General features: G+C 38.8%; 1 protein-coding gene across 1 annotated transcript in view; it reads right to left on the reverse strand.

The window, feature by feature from the left end:
* LOC136843837 (nuclear distribution protein nudE homolog 1-like) overlaps nt 1–8,356 on the reverse strand; it is a 213,224-nt gene extending 204,868 nt beyond the window's left edge. The window contains exon 1 of the transcript XR_010854700.1: nt 8,275–8,356. The gene's annotated coding sequence lies outside the window, so the exon portion shown is untranslated. The remainder of the gene's footprint in view (nt 1–8,274) is intronic.
* Between the last annotated feature and the right edge of the window lie 288 nt (nt 8,357–8,644).

Raw genomic sequence — 8,644 nt, forward strand, 5'->3', positions numbered from 1 at the left:
ACAGTGCACTGCATAAGGTGCACTGATGGCACTACCCCCTACAGGGAAATTACTTTTTTGCTGAAAGTGACTGGCAATTGGAGGTTTTTTTAACGGACATCATATATACACCTGCTTATCTCCAAATGGCAGTCACAGAAACCAAATAGATCACACTGCCATTAATCAAGAGAGAAATGTCAGGAGCTCTGGAGAAGCAGATGTTGGCTGTCGTCACAGACTTGTTCTTGCCACACTACAGCTGAAATTAAAAGCACTCACCAAGAAAGCTGACAAAGTATCTAGGTTTAGCACAGTAAAGCTACTTAAAGTTAAACATTGAGAGGGTTTTATACCTTCAGAAACCATACCTGAGAGTCGCTGAGGATTGGTCTAACATTAAGAATGTATATCAATCTGCTGGAAAAGAGGTGCCTGGATATGGGGTAACTAGACAGAGATCTCGGATATCAAATGAGACATGGGATGCAATAAGGAATAGACAAAGGCAAAAGGAAATTGACAACTAAAAAAAGTAAGTACAATGCACACTTAAGTCTAGATAGTGTGGTAAAACAAAGCAAAAGAAGAGATGAGAAAATTTGTGGCAAAAACATGTGTTAGCCTAGACCACAGAATTATTACTGAAATAACCATGGGTGGAAAGGAAGGGGAAAAAACCTGGCATTTTTGGAAGTGGCATGTTCAGGGAAACCCTTATGAAGATGTTCCAGTTGTCCAGCAACATGTGAGACTCACTCTGATCTCCCTCCCCACAGAGCGAGCTGGGAGGGATCAGTGGCTCTTCAGTTGTCACCAAAGCGAGTGCAGAGGGAATCACCCATGTGGGGTGAGTTTCCTCATGTGCAACAGACTAAGGAGGCTGGCTAAAACTGAGGTGGTCAATATGAAATCAACCCAAGAAACCTTGTTTCACCAACACATGGAATTCTCTGCACATGTATGAACACATCTGGATCAGGATGGAACCCTCTCATATGGCAAAATGCATAGTTACCATTTTGCTAGCTGAAAACCTAAAACCATTCATCTCAGCCCACTTTGCTATGTTGTCAATGCAGAGCTGAAGGTGGCATTCAGCCAATACTATCCTTGCTGCTGCAAAAGGTTGCCAAGGTCTGGGGAAATTATTTTGGATACCTCACTGACTGCTAAGGCAAACAAGATTACACTTAGAACACTTCCTTGTGGCACTTCTTCTTCTTGGCTTAATAATCTAACAACCTGAACCTAAAACTATTTTTTAAAAATGCCTTGATAATAAGAGGCCAACTGCCTCTGGTTACATTCATAAAGAACCCGGAGAATGCCATATATCTCTATGTTGTATCATAAGCCTTCTCAAAATCAAAGGAAACAGTGACGTGATGGTGTTTGTTACAAAAACCTTCACATACTGAGGATTCCTTTGAACCAACACATCAGTTGTGGAGCACATACTTTGAAAACTACACTGAGCAGGACACACGTATTTACCACATTCCAAGCTCCACATCAAACGTGTGTTCACCATTTTTTCCATGATCTTACACAGACATGATGTCAGTAAAATGGGACGATAACTCCGTCTTGAAAAGGTCTTTCCTTGGTTTCACTAATGGTAGTAATTTTAATATCTCCCACAGCTTAGGGAACGCATGTTCTAAAAAAATTCTGTTAATAAGGCTTAATATGAAAAAATCTGGTATTTTCAGGAGTACAGTATGCTTAATCACTGAACATGTTATATCATCCAGTCCAGAAGCTGGTCATTACATTTACTTATGGCTGATTCAAATTCACTCACAGTAAATGGTACATTTCATTGTTCATTCCTTGATGTATTAAAAAAATTGCTATCCATTCCATTACCCTTCTTGGAAGTGAAAAGGGTCTGTCATCATTTTTCATTGCAACATTAGCAAAGTGATTAACAAACTCACTTGCCACTAACTGGGGAGTACAGTATGCTTAACCACTGAACATGTTACACTGTATCATCCAGTCCAGAAGCTGATCACCTCACCACATTTACTTATGGCTGATTCAAATTCACTCATAGTAAATGGTACATTTCACTGTTTATTCTTTGATGTATTAAAATAAATTTCTATCCATTCCATTAGCCTTCTCTGAGGTGAATAGGGTCTGTCATAATTTTTCATTGCAACATTAGCAAAGTGAATAACAAACTCATTTGCCATTAACTAGGGATCTGCTACTTCACAACCATTAATCTTGATAACTAGAGGTTGACAAGGAGTAAATCTGCCGCTATTTTTCTAACTCTCTTCCAAACTAAATCTGGGTGTTTTAAGTGAAGATATGAAAATTATCCAAGATTCCTTTCATGCATTTTTAATTTTGATGTGGAAATTAAAACAACTCTCATTGCTGTGACATTTCCCAACTCAACCTTCCATTGTTTACAAAGGAAGGTTTGGAGTTGCCCCACTGTCTTCCCTCCCTGTCATATCCTGTTTCCCCCACTGTCTTCCCTCCCTGTCATATCCTGTTTCCCCCACTGTCTTCCCTCCCTGTCATATCCTGTTTCCCCCACTGTCTTCCCTCCCTGTCATATCCTGTTTCCCCCACTGTCTTCCCTCCCTGTCATATCCTGTTTCCCCCACTGTCTTCCCTCCCTGTCATATCCTGTTTCCTCTGGTTTCTGTAGCTCTTCGTTGGGAGAGTCGGTAGAGTTGTGGCCTAGCATTCGCTAGGCCCAAGTTCGACTCTCTGGCTGGCTAATGAAGAATTAGAGGAATTTATTTCTGGTGATAGAAATTCATTTCTCGCTATAATGTGGTTCGGATTCCACAATAAGCTGTAGGTCTCGTTGCTAAGTAACCAATTGGTTCTTAGCCACATTAAATAAGTCTAATCCTTCGGGCCAGCCCTAGGAGAGCTGTTAATCAGCTCAGTGGTCTGGTAAAACTAAGGTATACTTAACTTGTTTTTCTGGTTTCTGTAGGGTAAGGACACTAGACAAGTTGCCTCCTGAACCTCTGCATTGGACTTTACAGAGTAAGGACCATGGTCCATAGGGGGTTAGTACCATCAGTGCACCTAATGCATGGTGCATTGCAGGCATTACTTAAGGTTCTTTGCAGCGTCCCGTCGGCCCCTAGCTGCAACCCCTTTCATTCCTTTTACTGTACTTCCTTTCAAACTCTTTCTTCCATCTTCTAACAATTGTTTCATAGTGCAACTGCAAGGTTTTCCTCCTGTTACACCTTTGTAACCTTTAAGTACTCTCAGTTTTCCTTTCCGCACTGAATGACTTCATAGGTTCCAGTGCTTGGCCTTCGGCCTAAATTGTATATTCTATTCTAAGGACCCTGTGTTCTTGTCTCATTGGTCTCTGTAAATATTATGGTACTTCTTACCTGTTATAGTAATACCAGGCTGTTTAGCTACAATTGTATCTATGAAGAGTTGTTATGGTTAATTTCTTTGATCTAGTTGCTGCAATATCCTTGTAGTTCATCCTAAGTGTTGAGGTTTTCTCTCTAATGTCATGATAGAATAGAATAGAATAGAATATAGAATTTAGGCCAAAGATCAAGCGCTAGGACCTATGAGGACGTTCAGTGCTTCAACAAAAGTTGACAGTAAAAAGGTTTGAAAGGTGTAACAGGATGAAAACCTGGCAGTTGCACTGTAAATCAACTGATAAGATGGAATAAGGAGAATATGAATGGAGGTACTGTACAGTAAAAAAAAATGGGGGTATTGTCTTGAGCCATCTATAAGTTGCAACAAGCTTCTTGATTGTCAACCCTGCTTTTGGTTATAAAAATACAAATAAATGTGGCACCCCAACTTAACAGACCTCAAATTAGCAGATTTCATTACTTACTCTCTCTCAGTTTTGTTACAAAGAGTTTTGGGGTAATTATGTTTGAAAAGAAACAACATTTATGTTTTATTTATAATGTATGGGTTTTGTATACAGTACTTTACACAACTTTTAAGTACAAGTAGGTACATGTACGTTCATACACTGTTCGATGCAATTTATTTTGCAGATATAACTCTGAATTAAAATGATAATTCAATACTTGAATTGAATAATTACAAAATGCCAGCTGCGATATGCTATTAGATACTATACAGTATATGGAATTGTGCTAGGCTAAAAGCCATGAGTTAGCCCTGACTTACCCTATTGTTTGAGACCTGTTATTTAGCAGATTTTGTTGCTTAGTGGAAGGGGTAGACCCCAAGCTGTCCACTAAGTTGAAGTGACACTGGGTTTCTTTTCTTCTTTTAACTGTAAGTTACAGAATCAGGCATGTTACTCAACAATACCACAGTTTTCCCCTTTCTGGGCCATAAAGAAATAACATTTGGTTCTTCCATTTGGGTTGAATACTCTGGGGAGACTACTTGGTCATTTTTCCTCACATTCCCATTTAATGGTTTTGCTTGCATACTTTTAAGTTCTTGGCTAAACCTGTGCTACAGAAAAAGTTAACACAGGTTACATTTCTTCCTTTGAGGTCTTCTATAAATTACAATATCACACATTTTTCTCTGTTCATGTTCCACTGATTCATCTTCATGATCACAGTAAACTGCATTCCAAAGACTACTAGTATAATGGGCATCACACACTGCCCAAGGCAGGTTTTGAAGGAACATACTACCTCGGAAATGAACCAGTTGTTCATCTTCAATAACAGACGGCGATACATTGTACATCAGAGGGTCTCTACCCAAGCATTCCACATATTTCTAATGGGAGTATGTTTGTACATGCATCTCCTTGGTGCTGTAGCTCTAGTTTCCTTGTCAACAAATCAAATTAGGAATATTTTAAAAATTATATTCTAGAGACTGAATCCCAGAGTATAGGGTGTCCATGTGCTGTCCCAAAGGCTCCTAAGCTATTAGCTGGAATCCATAAATGCCTTTAGTTGATCCAATGATATTTCCTGTACAAGGTACTGTACTCAATTATCCTCTTTGCCATTTCCACAATCATTTTGAACACTTTTTGGATAATGAACAACTCAGATACAGATGATACTAATATTCTTTTTTGGAAGTAAAATTTGGGTAGCATTTACAACACTGCTTTATAAACCCATAGTTCAGCATGTTCCACATCATCCAAAAATGCTACTTTTACCAATTTTTCAGTGGTTCTTATGATTGCTATATTGTGGCACCCAATCACCTGGCTGATGGGTAGTGAGAAATTTAAAACCAGCCAATTGTATGCCTGATCAAATGAGTGTCTATTGTATTTTTTAAATCCAACCAATCTGAGCAATAAGATTCACATGTCCACATATACCCACACAGTACTTTGTTCCAAATTCAGGCATTCTTTTCTCGATCATTACAGTGGAAGCACATATCGTAAATTTTATTGACAGGATTACCACCTGCTAAAAATTTAATGCCTTAGAGAAGTTGTTGAACGATTTTTCCATGTATTGTGCCCAAGAGTGGTACCTAGATGTTCCATGTAAATTTCAGGCATTTCTGGAATTGATGTTTATCTGCTCCAGAGCTGCCCGCCTGTCAAAGACTTACTATTATCCAAACCGGAAACAATACCACCCCTGCCTAGCACTTCCCCATTCACCTCCAAAAAATCATAGAATGCTAAAGATAAACTTCCTCCATTGTTCTACTACCTACACATTTTCACTGTTAATTTGATGGGGGGCGGGAGGTCAGGATGCAATGCCATGGTTTATAATTAGTTTAAGGGATGTTAGTTATGATGTATTACTGCTGGATTTTGACTTACTAATCACCATGTGTTCTAATCCTTCGGGCCAGCCCTATGAGAGCTGGTAGTCAGCTCAGTGGTCTGGTTAAAGTATCTTAATAATAATAATCATACACAAACTGCCCCCCGTTCTACTACATCTATATTTTCACTGATAATTTGGGAGGATCTGGGGGCTGGTAAGGTCATAGTACAGCAACCTAGATTAAGGGAAGGTGTGGATGGGATGCATTCCTGCTGAAATATGTGTGATATGATTTTAAGCAGTCCTTGACCAGTTGGCACCAGTGCCAGTGCATGTGTCCACGCATAGCTACGACCAAGTCTGTAGCGAGTTGGGACGAAGCCTGTAAATCATTCGACAGATTACAGTATGCATGTTTCAAAGTTAGGTTAGACCCCAAATGTGTAGTTAGCAGTCTCCTAAAAAATAAACTCAGATCCAGCAACCTAAACATACATACTATAGTATGATTTTATTTTCAAACCAGATCTTGACATTGGAGTCCTTTTGCTTTGTAATTAAATATCCTTAATATGCTCGATGCAAAATTCACTCTAAAATCTACTGAAAATTTACTGTTACCAAGATATTTCACAATGAATGTTGCTACCCATTTGAAGTTTTTCTAAGTTTTTGTTTATGTTTCAATGGTCACACAAGTGGGGCTCCTGATCAGATTTCTTGTTTCTTGGATTATTTCAGCTAATTTGAATTTTTTTAATTAGCATCTTCTGATAACAAATCAGTAGGTTAATGATACTAGAACCCCTCATCCTACAGTTATGGGGAACCACTGATGGAAACAGATTTTTGGGTGATGGGAAAATATAAAAGTGTGGTATACAAGGTTGTATTCTAATAACCTACTGCAAGTTCTGAACGTGATTAAGTAAGGTTCACTGAACGTTAGTTAATTTATACTTTAACCCATGATTGTATTTTGGACCTGAAAATATGATTTCTCTATGTTTTAGTATTTGTTCTGAACATTTCTGACATATATTTGATTAACAAATTGGCAGCCCTAATTTTTAGTTTCTGGACCTCTCTCATCCTAAAATTATGGGACAAAACAGTGGGGAAAGTGGAATTTTTGAATGGGGGATAATACAAAACAGTGAAATACAGTACAAGGATGTATTCCAACATCCCCATGATACTTCAAGCTCTGATTGTGATTAAGGGAAAGTTTATTGAATGTTTTTTACTGACATCACGCCCTAGGAAAGTAAGGACCTGGTGATGGAGATTATGTTAGTAAGGGGGGGGGGGTCTTAGGAAGGGCAAACCCCCTTGGCCAGGTAAGAATCTGATCCCCTACATTAGGTTATGTTGCACCCCTATTGTCTGTCTTAATTTACATTGCTATGGGTTAGGTGGGGGTCAATGGGGTTGGGGACACCCTCAAAGCAGGAAGAACCAGGAATCTAACTTGGGTTGGGTTACAACCTTATTTAATTCATTTTACAGTGCCCTGGGTTAGCTTAGGTAAGGAGTCCAGGGGGCAAAGCCCTCATGACCAGTTAAGGATCAAGCACCCTAGGTCACTTTAAGTTAAATGAGCAAAATCTTGTATTTCACTAATTCTGCTTTCTTGATATCCTACTGCAGTCCCCATTACTGTTGGATAGGCTTAGGCCTATAAGGGGAGGGGGTGGAATCCATTCACCCTAAAAGTACTCATCTGCTACCCGAATGTCAGAACCATTCAAAGCAAGTTAAAACATGATTAAATAATATTTTAAACACTGGAGTGTAACTGGGTAAGGTTTAAAGTAAAAATTTAGCATGACGACTTCAAGTGTGTGGGGACAGTCAAAGTAAAAATTTACCCAAATAGGGTTCATTGATTTCCCCGGTAAAACCGTAGACTACTAAAGGAATATATTTACCGCCTTTTCTTTACATTAGTGTTCATGTTTTTTTGTGTATTTTTATGATATTTACCGAAGTTTGTTTTCACATTGGCTCCGAAAGTGCTGGTACTAAACAAGGCGCCCATCGACACGTAAACTGGTAGTTACCGAACCAGAAGGGAGTGGTAGCTGTCTAAAGTTTTAATTATTTTCTTTAAGTTTGACAGATTTCCTGAAAATTATATTTCTATCGTTAGTATCACTGCCAGAGAATCATCATCTACTGAAAGATGAACTTTCGCTCGTCTCTTCATCTACAGGAGTTCGGGTCGTATCGGCCGTAAGTCATTTAGGCCGTAAGCACGTTTACGTACAAAATGGGCGCCGTGTTTAGTACCAGCCCCTTGGGGATGTACGCAAAACATAAAATAATAACGGTAAATACCATAAACATAACTGTAATTACCATAAACATAACGTCTTACATTGTTTTGGTTGTTACGGCCGAAACGACCAGGACCGATCTACAGTACCTACTGTACATTAGGCCCATCCTGACCAGAAAGTCCCCTAAAATCGAGGTAATCATTCGGGTCTTTACTAAATAAATTGTGTCACCTTATAGCCTGAATACTATATGAAGGTTTATAAATCAAAGAAAACAATACAAACATGGCGGAAAGACTCACTTATTTGTGGTTACCGGAATGTCGCAGGGAAGCTTGACTGTAACTTCTCTTTGTGCAAGCAGCAAGAGTGCCACCTTGTACACAATTACCGGTAATTTTCTATGAAATGAATAATTACAGAAAACGCATACAGAGAAATATATGAGTGACTTCAATAATTATAAAGCTTTTCTGCAACCAATGAATAGTTGCAAGTAATTGTAGCGAAACTAAAGTGTTGGCCTATTTTGACCATAATAACTACTAGATGCTACATTGGAGACTATAGTAACTTTATAAGGTTTGGAAAAACAAGGAGCATGAAGCTTCACTCTCTTAAAATACGAGAATTAGGCTGAGCCAAACCTACTTTGGATAAAAGAAGACCACT

This window comes from Macrobrachium rosenbergii, chromosome 12 (genome assembly GCF_040412425.1).
Source record: "Macrobrachium rosenbergii isolate ZJJX-2024 chromosome 12, ASM4041242v1, whole genome shotgun sequence".
In the NCBI taxonomy this organism is placed as follows: Eukaryota; Metazoa; Arthropoda; class Malacostraca; order Decapoda; family Palaemonidae; genus Macrobrachium; species Macrobrachium rosenbergii.